Below are 12,617 nucleotides of genomic sequence, written 5' to 3'. Positions count from 1 at the left end.
TAAAGCAAATGTTTACTAAATGTTTAGAGAATGTGAAATTAGTAATGAATTGGCTATTTGTGATATTATATGTTATGTGTATTTATGTGTCAGTTAAATTTGAGGCTTTACTACCCTCACACCCCTTATCAATGAAATGTTTCTAAGAAATCTATAAGATTTGGGTTGAATAAGCCTACAAGTGTGGAATTACAGAAGTCCGTATTCGAAAGATTAGCATGGCCCTTGCGCAAGGATGACACGCACAAATTGAGAAACGAATAATTATATGAGATGTGTATTTGATTCATACTAAGTTTGAGAATAAAAGGTATGTATATGTATAAGTGATGATATGTTATACAAGTATAGAAAATATGCTATATGTGTAATTGAATTGAGAATATGTGAAATGTATATGGACTGTGTGGTCACAGAAGTGAATGAACCAGCAAATGAAGACAATATTAAAAGAGATATTGGATAGTTCTGAAGACTATTCAGATTATGTAAAGTCACTGTTAACAAAGGAGTTGAATTCGATGAAACAAAAGAATTCAAGTATGATATCCAAAGAAAGGTATTAAATGAAAGTTCTTTTGAATTGATTTTTGCTATTGATGGGAATTTGAAGATAGGGCAATCTCTTTCTTCCTTCAGACCGTGACTGATTGTTTGTCTGCTAAGCTCGGTAGTTAGGACCCTTCCTTTTCCCCGAGTAAACTCGCCTTGCTATTCATAGTTTTGTCCCTGTGATCTCTACAGACTGGGAGAAAGAATACATGAGATGCAGCAAGCTATGGCATAAGCCCCTTAGCTTCTGTTGAATGAATTCCTTCCCCTTCCATGCTCTTACCTGGAAATAGGGCTTTCAGAGCTTTCTTTCAAGCTTATATGGACTTAATGATGACAGAATTGGAAAGTTCAATAATGTTTGAATTATATTGATGGCTGACTGCAGTGGTTATAGTCAGGAAGTTACTATGACTTCTTTTGGACATTTTATGTATACATTTATCCTCAGAAGTATATGTGTCCGTTTAATTTTAGAAGGAAATTCTTATCGTATGAGAACATTAGCTAAACATGCTAATAGACGAAAGTATCGTTGGTCTGTTTGAGTTATGTTCGACATTTCTATGTCTTTCTCTAATATTATTCTATTGTGTGGATATAAAAGTCGACGGTAAAATCTGTATGATGTTAATACTTTGTTTCTACTGGCTATTGCTCTGTTGAAAATATGTGAAGATTATATAGCTTCTATTACTATGGATTCCAGTATTTATGAGTGATATTGTTCTTTCTGGACATTTTCTGGGATACCATCGGAGTAGATATCATTCTATAGAGGATGTAATTTTTTTGATATTTTGTGTAGCTACAGATGTTGAAAATTTTGTTATTATGGTTTTCTTATGATTCTATGTGATTATCTGTAAGAGATATCTATTTGAAAAAAATGGCTATATCTGTTATAATCATAATTTCTGTTTTAAAATTTGGGAAGTACTTCAGTACTGTTATTAGAGTTATAAAAGTTGTGTTTCTGTATTGGTTGCTGTTCAAATCAGATTTGATTTTCTTCTGGGTTCAAATGCTTATTTAACAGCCAGGATATTATCTATTGTTAAGGGTGAGATATCAGTCTTATTATGACATTATGATTTCTATCTGAAAAAGAAGACTTTAAAATAGTTCAGAACTTCGATGATTAATATATGAGACAGCCTTATTATAAACTCTTTTCTAGTTCTTGTGAAAGGTTCGACATCGGCAAAAGTGAAAATGATTGAAGATCAAGATCAAATTTGTAAAATGGTATGTTTGGGGCTATCCATTTAATAAGAAGAAAAGATTTCTTTGAAAAGACTAATTTAGTGGTTTAGTCTGATTTGAATTATTTGATTTAAAAGATAATTGGGTTATATGTATTTGAATCTATCCACCGGACTGGAAATAAACTTTGAACGTATATGTGTGAATTGTAGGATAGTCTAAAAGAAGAATTTGTATTTTTAAAGATTTGATACAGAATTTGCATCAATGAATGGTTCAAAGTGTGTTCTAATAATAGAGTGTACATAGATATTATGTGATTCCATATGGTTAAAGCTGCATGAAAAGAGTTATGTGACATAGTTGATGATTACAAGAGTTTAAAATGTTTGACGTTGCAGAGCGAGACCCGAACTTGGCACAGCAAAGGTAGCTTGAATTTTTGAAAAACTTTTGAGTCTGTAAGTAAATATTATTATCCGAGGGAAATTATTATAGTTCCAAATGATCTGAATAAGAAACTTTTGTGTACTTTTTGAGCAATGACTACGCGATTGATCTTATCAGATGGTGAACAATTGTTAGTTGAGTTAGGAGCTAAATAAATGTTTATTTACTAAAGTCGTGAAGCTCAGAAATGTGTCAACGAATTATAAAGGGGGTTCAACATAAATTGAATTATGATTCAGAATTTCAGATGTGGAATCAATGATTGCATGTTGTTTTGAAATAAAGTGCTATAGATTTTGTATTAGGACTATTCTTAATATCGAAAAAGATAGATGTTATCTGAATTATTGAAAAGAAGTCTCTTTGTATGTATGGATTTCTCTATTATTAGACCAGCTAAGTTATTCTTTTCAAAGATTGCCAGTTTGCATTGAGTATTAGTTTTCATTGTTTTGGATAAAAATCTAAAATTTATATTATGATTCTAAAAGAAATTTCAGTAAGATGCGAGTAAGAAGTTGTATTGAAATCGAGGAACGTAATTCAAAATTCTAGAAATATTTATTCGTCACTCTGTTTTGGACTTTCAAAGCAACTAAGAAAGATTGTTATTGTTTGATAAATTATCAAGTGAGTATAAAAGTGACATTGTATGTGGTATCGTATGTGGTAGTTACCGAACTCCGTTGTTTCGGGACCAAGCTTTGTGAGAAAATGATTCATGGGATTAATGCCATCAGAAAAATTGAGCAAAAGATGAAAATAATTCAATTCAATTAGAAGCAGTTTCAACTTAGTATGACGTATAGTGAAAGACAGATCAGAATTTCAGCTTTGAAATTAAATAGATATGAAAATTGAAGTCACGTGTGAATTTGAAATGTACTGTGTGGAAGTAAATCTTTAATCTACTTTTTGGTAAGATTTTTGGGGATGAAAATCCCTAAGGGGGGAGAGTTGTAACAGGTTGGTTTAGACCCTAGTCGGAACAGTGATTTCGGGACCACAAATCCGACGTTAAAAAGTTTATTTTTTATTATTTTAATATTTACAGCATGATATTAGAGTTCTGTAACGCCCCAAAATTTAGGCCTAGAAGAAATGGGCCTTGGGCTTGGAGAGCATTTGGAAGTCGGCATGTGAATAATTGCTGTGCAAGAAGTGACATAAATAAAGGCTTGCTTCAGTGGTTAAAGGTCTTAAGATGTGTTGGATAAGTCTTGGGTTCAAACTTAGGCTTTATCAAACTTTTTGGTTTTAAGTGAATAAAACCCTAAGTGTTAGGTAGTAAGCCTTTTAATTAATTAAGGTTAAAAGGTGACACAAAGAAGCATATGGTCAAGTGGCAAGGAGGTGTTAGGAGTGTGCATGTGGTCAGGGGTTCGAGTGTTGCCATAGTATTATGATGGATATTTATTTTGCTACATGGACGGCTAGTATTGGAGTTGGTTTGGGACTCTAAGTTGAGATGGTCATAGAGGAGTGGTTGGAGTGATTTGTCGAGTGATAAGGGGAAAGATTCAAGGAGAAGATTGGGGAGGGTTTTGTGGAGAAAAGTTAAAGTTTGATGAGTTGAGGGAAATGTGCCAAAAGGGGCATTAGGGGTGTGGAAATTCGGTTGAGCTAGTTTTTCCTCTTTCTTTTGTTCAGTTTTGGTCACTTTTGTTTTGGGGGAATCCTTCCTTTTTTGCCGATTTTGTTATGAATTAAAGTGCCAAAAGTAGTCTCTTATTTTGGTTTCCATTTTGGTTGCTGGCATTGTCGAGTTGACCATTGTAAAGTCATGTGTATTTCCAAAAACCTCTCTTAACCTCTGTCGTCTGCTCTTCTTCATTCACCTTTCTTACCTTTCATTTTCTTGACCGATTTTAGTCTTTTTTCTTCCCATCTTTTTCTCCATTTTCTATTCTCCTTTCCTTTTGATATTTTGATTTCTTATTGTTCTAAGTTGGCCGAACATTCCTTGTCCCATCTCTCCCTCTTTATTCCAGTTATACAAGAGTTCTCGACAAGACGTGATCGTGGAGTTTTAGGTATTCCTGAGGAGTGGTGAAATGCAGAAGTACTCAAGTCGTTAAACCCCTTTCTTCCATTATTTTATTAAGGTAAGAGCATTACCTTTCTTATTATTTGAGCATAGGTCGAATGCCCCTATATCTCTGTGAGATTTACGTCGTGATCCTAGGCAATCTCACCTAGTAAGATCTTTAGATATCGCAAATTATCGGCAAGTAAAGTGGGATCGGTTTTAGTCTACTACGATTTAGTAGAATAGGCTGTGGTTTGTTCAATTGAGGTAGATAGTATTATTGATTTGGGCATTAATAGCCTATGAACCCTAATAAGTGAATGATTGATTGAATGCTTGGGATGAATGTACGTTAGAGTACTAGCAGATCCTTCACACGTTTTTGTAAGCGACGAGTAAGGCCACCATGAACGAATTTGTGGGCTTAGGCCATAGTGGGCCACTTGAGCCACTAAATGGGCTGAATAGACCCAATGGGCCCATGGGCCTGCGTGGGTAAATTTCGCTGTTAAGCGGGAAGTAGTTGGACTTGTCATGTCGCGTATATGACTTAGGTTATTTTAGGTCTTGATGGGCTAAAATGGGCCGTGTGGGCCTAATGGGCTCGTGGGCCTACACGGATAAAATCTATGGTAAGTGACTATTAGTGAACCAAGTTATGGTGTGCACATAGCCTTAGGCTAAATGAGCCACACGAGTGTGTGGGCCCACTTGGGCCAAGTATGGGCCTTAGGCCCATTTCCATAGTTGTGTCTGTTTAGGTTACTTAAGTCGTTCGGGGCGACAGTGGACCTTCCGCTGGGTCGTTAAGACCCTGGTTTGTAAAATGACCATAATACCCTTGAAGGGTAAAATGACCATAATGCCTTTGTAGGGTAAAATGACCGTAATGCCCCTGTAGGATAAAATGGTCGTAATGCCCCTGTAGGATAAAATGACCGTAATGCCCCGTAGGGTAAAATGGCCATAATGCCCCTGTAGGGTAAAATGACCATAATTCCCCTGTAGGGTAAAATGAAAATTATGCCATTGTGTTCCGTATGACTGATGTGCTTATGATTTATATATATGATTGTACTGAGTATGAATTTGCCTACACGTAATATTCATGACATGACATACTGCATGGGGTTGGGATTATGTTATGGTGGAAGCACTGTACTAGTGACTATGTCACATTCACTATTATTGGTGGCTTTGCCACATTTACTGTTTCTGGCAACTAGGCTACATTATTATTACTAGCAGCTTTGCTGCAATATCGGCGTGCTAGCTGGGTGGGTCGATTTATATCCCTACATGGTGTGTTGGTTGGTACGGGTGGTGTGCTGGCTGGATTTGGGTGGGATGCATAATTGCATTACACTGTACTAATATTGCATTGGGCTTAGGCCCACACTGTTACTGTATAGGGCTAAGGCCCAAACTGTACTGATACTGAGTAGGGCTCAGGCCCAGACTATTACCGATCTGGGCTTAGGCCCAGACTGTGTTATTCACAGTTTGTTTGTTATTAGGATTACACACTAAGTTTTTTTGTAAACTCACCCATTTGTTTTAACTATTCAGGTTATCTTTAGGCGGATCGATGCTGCGAGGGACTTAGAGATGGCTATACTACTGCTTCTGTTTCTTTTATTTGCTACTAGATTTCGTTTTGGGTTTTAATTTATGTAATAAGGTCAGTTGTGGGTTTTATGTTTTTAATTTCGATTTTGACTTCTTATATTAAACTGCTAGTCTAGGAAAACACAAGTTTTCAAAATAGTCACGGTCTTCTAAAGAACACGAGCTTTCAACAACAAAGTTTTCAAAATGCTTCCGTGGTTTAAATTGAGGTAATATAACAAAGGTAAACAAATTGGTAAACATTTTGACGAGAACTTTTGTTAAATAATAATAAAAGGATTTAGATTCAGTAATGGATTTTTACCGAAAAGATTAATTTTTGAAAAACACTTTGATGTGACACACCAGATTTGGCCATAATGTCTAGGTCAGGTTTGCGGTGAAAATTTCGTGAATAAATTTTATTGTTTAAGTGTTTAATTCGGTAAAAAGGACTAAATCGCATAAAGCGTAAAAGTTGTGTTCTATAAGCTAAAGGTGCCAAATAGCTAATCTAAGGTCCTTAAGTGGTAAATATACCATTAGTTGGTTAATGGAGGTTAATGGATGATAGTGGAGCGGCATATGGTGTAATTACTGATGTTTTTAATGGTTAATTAGGTAATTAATTAAATAAAAGATAAGTAAATAAAATAAAAAATCATCATCTTTTCACCATTTCTCCACTGAAAATGAAAAAGATGAACAACCATGGAAGCTTGAACATTCGGCCAAGCTTTGGAGTTTGATAGATGAGCGGTTTTTGCCCGGTTTTTAATAATTTTTACGTTTTTGAGCTTGCTACAGCTTAATCTAGCTAGCTCGTATCTCAATTTTGAAACTGTTATAGATTTTGTGAGATTCCATTGATGAATATTAATTCTTTTTTATGACTGATGATGAAATATGGAAGTTAGATGATAGTTTTACATATTTTACAAAGTGATTTTGAGTAAAAATGCAAATTATGGACTAATTTGTGAAATTATGAAATTATGTGGTTAAATATATGAATAAAGTGAAAATATGGGCTAATATATGATAGAGTAAAATTCGGCTGCGCATGGGTGTGGTCAAATTTTTAATATTTTGTGTTTTGTGAAATAAGGTCTAAATTGTAAAAAATGTAAAATGTTAGGGGCTAAAGTGCAAATTGTCCATTTGTGTGTTTTTGGATGAATTTGACTGAATATGTGATTAAATAAGTTAAATTTGTATTTAATTAGATCAAGAAAAGAGGAAATCAGATTTGGTTCAGGGAAAGAAAAATTTGTCAAATAGTCGTTCCGGTCTATTTGTGTTAGTACGAGGTAAGTTCATAAGTAAATAAATGTTGTTAAATTGAAATGTATGTGCATTATATGTGCTGAATTGAGTTGTAAAGAAATATGATTGTGAAGTTAAAATATGTAAAATGTGAATTGAATTTGAGACACTAAGTGTGCGATAAATGAAATAGCTACGGCTATTAAAATGGCATTGAGTGTGCGAGATTATAACATCATTGGCTGAATGAATGGCACTATGTGTGCGGTACCGATATAAGTTCGGTTTAATGTAACGACACTAAGTGTGTGATATAATTATAGCTTTGGCTAATTAATTGGCACCAAATGTGCGAGTTCGTTGAATGTTCAAGGATGATCGCATGAATTAGTGCTTCAGGCATTAAAGTGATAAATGTGATATATAAGAACGTAATGGTACAGGTATGTACAGAACCAATGTGGTTGATGATGTTAAGTATGAAGTAGATGAAAAATTATGTAAATGAATGATGAAATGAGTTAGACTGAATAGCATTATTAATGCTAATTATAAGATTAAAGATGTATAATGAAAGTAAGATATGCCTTTGAATAAGGATGAGTTACATAATGTGTGATATATATTCGTTCTATGAAATTATGATCTTATGTTTCAGATATGAGATTTACGAAACATGAAATATGGCCTTGATGTATAATTGCTTGGATCGAAAACTGGAATAAATAATGAAATTAAAATGGTTGAGTTGGCTATATGATTCATGTATGTGAATTTGGTTTATATGAATAAGGAAATTATGGATGTTAGAGTTTGGAAGTTTTTATAAAGAAGTTGATATAACTTTATGTATGATTTGTAATAAATGACCATGGTTTGGTTGGTGCTGAAATGAATATGTGTGAGCTTGATTATATGAATGAACTAATAGTTGTTAATCGAATTTGAAAGCATGGTTGTACGTTCATTGACAAATAAGTTAAGTGAATTATTTAATGTGTTACATGAATTTACGAGTACAATAAAGTTATATGTGATTGAGATTTGTTAATTTTGGTTTAGTGATATTGGTTTATAAATATCATTGAAATGATTTATTTGCTTATGGCTTACTAAGCTTTCAAAGCATACTTTGTGTGTTTTCTTTTTCCTATGTCTATAGAGTTTTAGAGACTTGCTCGTGTTGGAAGTTGTTGGAGACATCATCACACTATCCAGTTATCACTTCCGTAAATAAAAGCTGTGAGTTCTGGTAATGTGGCATGTATAGGCGAGAAGAGATTTAGTAAGGTTTTGTAATTTATATATCATGCCATATGATATAGCTAGCTTATGATTGAACTAATGGTTAGAAATGTTATATGATATGTGAGGCATTATGAATTATATGGTATGTTTTGAATGAGCAAAAGAAATGGTCAATGTTGATAAGTTTTGGTAAGTTTTGAGCATGAGATTGAATGATGTATTGAAACATATGTTTTGGTATGATTTTAGTTTAGGTTTTGGTATGTTTTGGTTGATGAATTGAGTTTGGAATTTATTGATAATGTGAAGGCATGAATAATGTATGTTTTGGTATAGGGATTGGCTGAAATTGGTATACAAATATGCTTTGTTTGGTTCTTGTAGGTTTGACCCAATTTTTGTGGCAAGTTGGCTATTCAAATGGCCTATTTTTGTCCACACAGGTAGAGACATGGGTGTGTGTGTCAGCCGTGTGCGACACACGGCTATGTTGCACGGCCGTGTGTCCCCTGGGGTACCCTACGATTTTAAGTCAGGCTCGAGCACGACCAAGGCACACAGGTGTGTGGTTAGCCGTGTGGCCCAAGTTAGGCTCGACCACAGCTAAGACACACGGGCGTGTCTTGTGGCCATGTGAGCAATTCAGTACGTATGCCCTATTTTAACACGGCCTAGACACATTGGCGTGTCTAATGCCGTGTAAGGCACAGGGCCTGTTCACACGAGGTGTGACCTGTACAACTTTGAAAATTGTTTAATTTTGAAAAATTTTGTACGTGCTCGGATTAGTTTAACCCCTTTCTAAAGCATGTATAAGGTCTCGATGACCTAAGAAAGGGAGTTATTATTGATGTTTGATTATAATATGATGATGTATGACTTCTGTTTGTGTAATAGTTGTGAAATGTTCCAATATATTTGGTAATGTGTCTTAACCCTAGTCCAGCGACGGATACGGGTTTAAGGTGTTACAGCAAGGGACACACAGCCAATCCACATGTCCGTGTGCATGGCCTTGTGTCACACACGATCAAGACGCACATTCAGGCATCTACCCGTGTGGACAAAATAAGTCCATTTCCAAAACCTTATTTCTCACCCAAATTTGCTTTCAACCTACAACAACATTTATATATGTTTACCAATCCAAGACATATGAATCAAGCTATTATTCAAGTTTTATACATGACGTGTTTGCTCATACTTTCAAGTATTCATCTTGCTATTTTCCAATCATATACATACTTAAGTGTAATTATATCTAAGTTACTAATCCATGCACACTCACATACCACACATAATATAACTTCATGCATAAATTTATTTACTATGTTATCACTAGCCATTTCAATTGTAACACCCCAAACCCGTATCCGTTGTCAGAACAGGGTTTCGAAGCATTACCGAAACTTTCAGAACATTTTACAAATAATTTATGTAAATTAAAATTCATTAACTGAGATAATTTAGAACGTCCCTTAATTGGACCCTCGAGGCCTAATATGAGCATGAGAATCGAGTCGAGACTTAATTGGGAACTCTATGAATTTTTCACAAATTTTCAAAAACTTTTTATGTTAGAAGGCTCACACGCCCATATTGTCCGAGGGGCACGCCCGTACTACAGGCCATGTTTGAACCTATGTAACTCTCTGACTTGTGCACACGGCCATGCCACATGCCTATGTGCTAGGCCATCTGGTTAATTAATTCTATTCAAAATTAGGTATACGTTTCACACGGCTAAGACACACAGTCGTGTTCTAGGCCGTGTAGCACACACGATTGAGACACACGCCCGTGTCTCTATCTGTTTGCTCAATTCTGAGCATTCTGTTTCTCAAAATTAAGGTGCAGGGGACACACGACCTAACCACATGCCCATGTACCAGGCCGTGTGTCACATTCGATCTAGACACACGCCTATGTGAACAAAATAAAGCCACTTCTAGCTTCATTTCTCACCCAAAATCACACCAGTGACTTTCATCATTTCTCACCCAAAATCACACCAGTGACTTTCATTTAAACTCACATCCAAATACAAACCAATTCAAGCATTCAAATTAACAAATTCCATCATTCAACAAGGCATATCATTGTATGCATACATGTTTATAATCTTACCTTGGTATAGTCCCTATGTTATACATAATTCAATCAACTATTTAAAATATATTTGGCTACCATAGCATGACATTACAAATATATCAAAACAACCATTACTAGTCATTCCAATGGCTAGGTTACAAAACATCATTTTCAAGCCACTATTGGCCAAGTTGTCCTATACATGCCAGTATACCAAAATGATTCTACTATAAATACCCAAAATAGCTAGTAGATAGTGTGACAATGGTCCAATTATCTCCAACCTTCGCGAGCTTTCGATCATTATAAAACAGGGAAAATAAAACGGAGTAAGCATTACATGCTTAGTAAGTTCGTATAAAGGAAACTAAACTTACCAATCCCGTTTATTAAATCTAAGCATACAATATCATGTTTTCCATCCATTAGCAAAATTACCCAAACACATGCATTCAATCAAACATGTTAGTCACCAAAATCTTCATATCAATCAAGTAAACATAGATGAGCTCATCATGCAATATTCTTTCAAGTCATTATCATTTCATCTCATAATTCTCATACCATGTCAAGAGTTGTGTCCGTTGAATTATTGAAATTTTTTATGGATGCTCAAGTAGTACACTCGAGCTGTATGATTCAATAACCCGTCAATTCTTTTTCAAGAGTACCCATTAGGGCACTCAAGCAAGTAACACACTCTCGAGCCACATATCGTATAACAGGATTACCAATCTAGGCTAAATCCTTTATATAACGTATGCTCGAAAGAGCTCAATTAAGATTACCAGTCCAGGCTAAACACTATACTCGAGAGGTATTATATCAGGATTACCCATCTGGGCTAAATCCTTTCTATACTAATGTCAATAGGATTACTTGTCTGAGCTAAATCCGACAGCAACAAATGCAAGACCTCATCCATTTCGGGGAAAGCACATATATTCATCGAAATTCAATATTCAATAGAAACTTAACCCTTTTTCCACCATTACAAGCACGTATTCAATTTTTCATTATAGCAATCAAATAATTCGCATCCATATAAGTCACATTACATAAAAACACAACATTCAATTAATCATATTTACATGTTCAATTAAGTTACACGAACTTACCTCGACACTTGTTTGTGTAAGTAATCTACTAATCCGAAACCCTTTCTTTTCCTTGATCTAACCTTAAATTTGTATTGTTTGGATCTATATAAATAGGTTTAATCATCAATTTCTCATATTTCATACTCATTTGGACCCAATTTACGTCCTACGCAAAATTATCATTTTGCTCCTAACTTTTCCATAAATTCGAATTTCGTCCCTAGGCTAGGAAAATGAAACTTGTGCAATTTACTCCCTATTCCAAGCCTAACCAAACTCTTATTACAAAATTTACATCACATGTATTCATAAAAATGCAGAATATTTCATCAAATTTCACAACTTTACATTTTAGTCCCTAAATCATGTTTTCATCAAAAAATCACTCTGTAAAAGTTCTTTATCTATCAAAAACCTTTAATTTTCTACCATAAATTCCTAATTTTCAGTATATTCATCCATGACCCAAATTTTATACCTTGATAACTTTTCAAATTAATCCCCCAAATAGATAGATTAGACTATCCCAATTTCAAAAATATAAAAATTTCTAAAAGCGGGAATTGATTTCATACCTTTTTAAGCTTGGAAAGTTTTATGCCTCTCTCCTAGGGTTTCGATAGAAATTTTGGGGAAGAATACATGAAAATAAGATGATAATTTCTTTTTATTTAATTATCATCTTTTACTTTTTGTGATTTCTAATTTAGTCCCTACTCTTTTCTAATTTTTTCATGGATGAGTCACCAAAAATCTACATACTTTTCTTTAATGGTCTAATTACCATATAAGGACCTCTAGTTTTGTATTCCATAACTATTTATCATTATAGCTACTAGAATTCAACTCTCGCATTTTATGCGATTTAGTCCTTCTCGTAATTAAACACTTAATCGATAAAATTTTTGCATCAAAATTTTCACACGACATGTCTTTCATAATATGCACCATATAATAAAATAAAAATAAATTTTATTTTTAGATCGGATTTGTGGACTCAAAACCACTATTCCGATTTCACTGAAAAATTGGTTGTTACAACTCTCCCCCTTAAGGATTTTCGTCCC

General features: G+C 34.5%; 1 pseudogene; it reads left to right on the top strand.

Annotated features, from left to right (window-relative positions):
- The first annotated feature begins 207 nt into the window (after nucleotides 1-207).
- On the top strand, nucleotides 208-271 carry LOC121228654 (uncharacterized; annotated as a pseudogene).
- Nucleotides 272-12,617: the final 12,346 nt, after the last annotated feature.

The sequence above is a fragment of the Gossypium hirsutum genome, chromosome A04 (genome assembly GCF_007990345.1).
Source record: "Gossypium hirsutum isolate 1008001.06 chromosome A04, Gossypium_hirsutum_v2.1, whole genome shotgun sequence".
Taxonomy (NCBI): Eukaryota; Viridiplantae; Streptophyta; class Magnoliopsida; order Malvales; family Malvaceae; genus Gossypium; species Gossypium hirsutum.
This window is presented reverse-complemented; position numbering and strand designations above follow the sequence as displayed.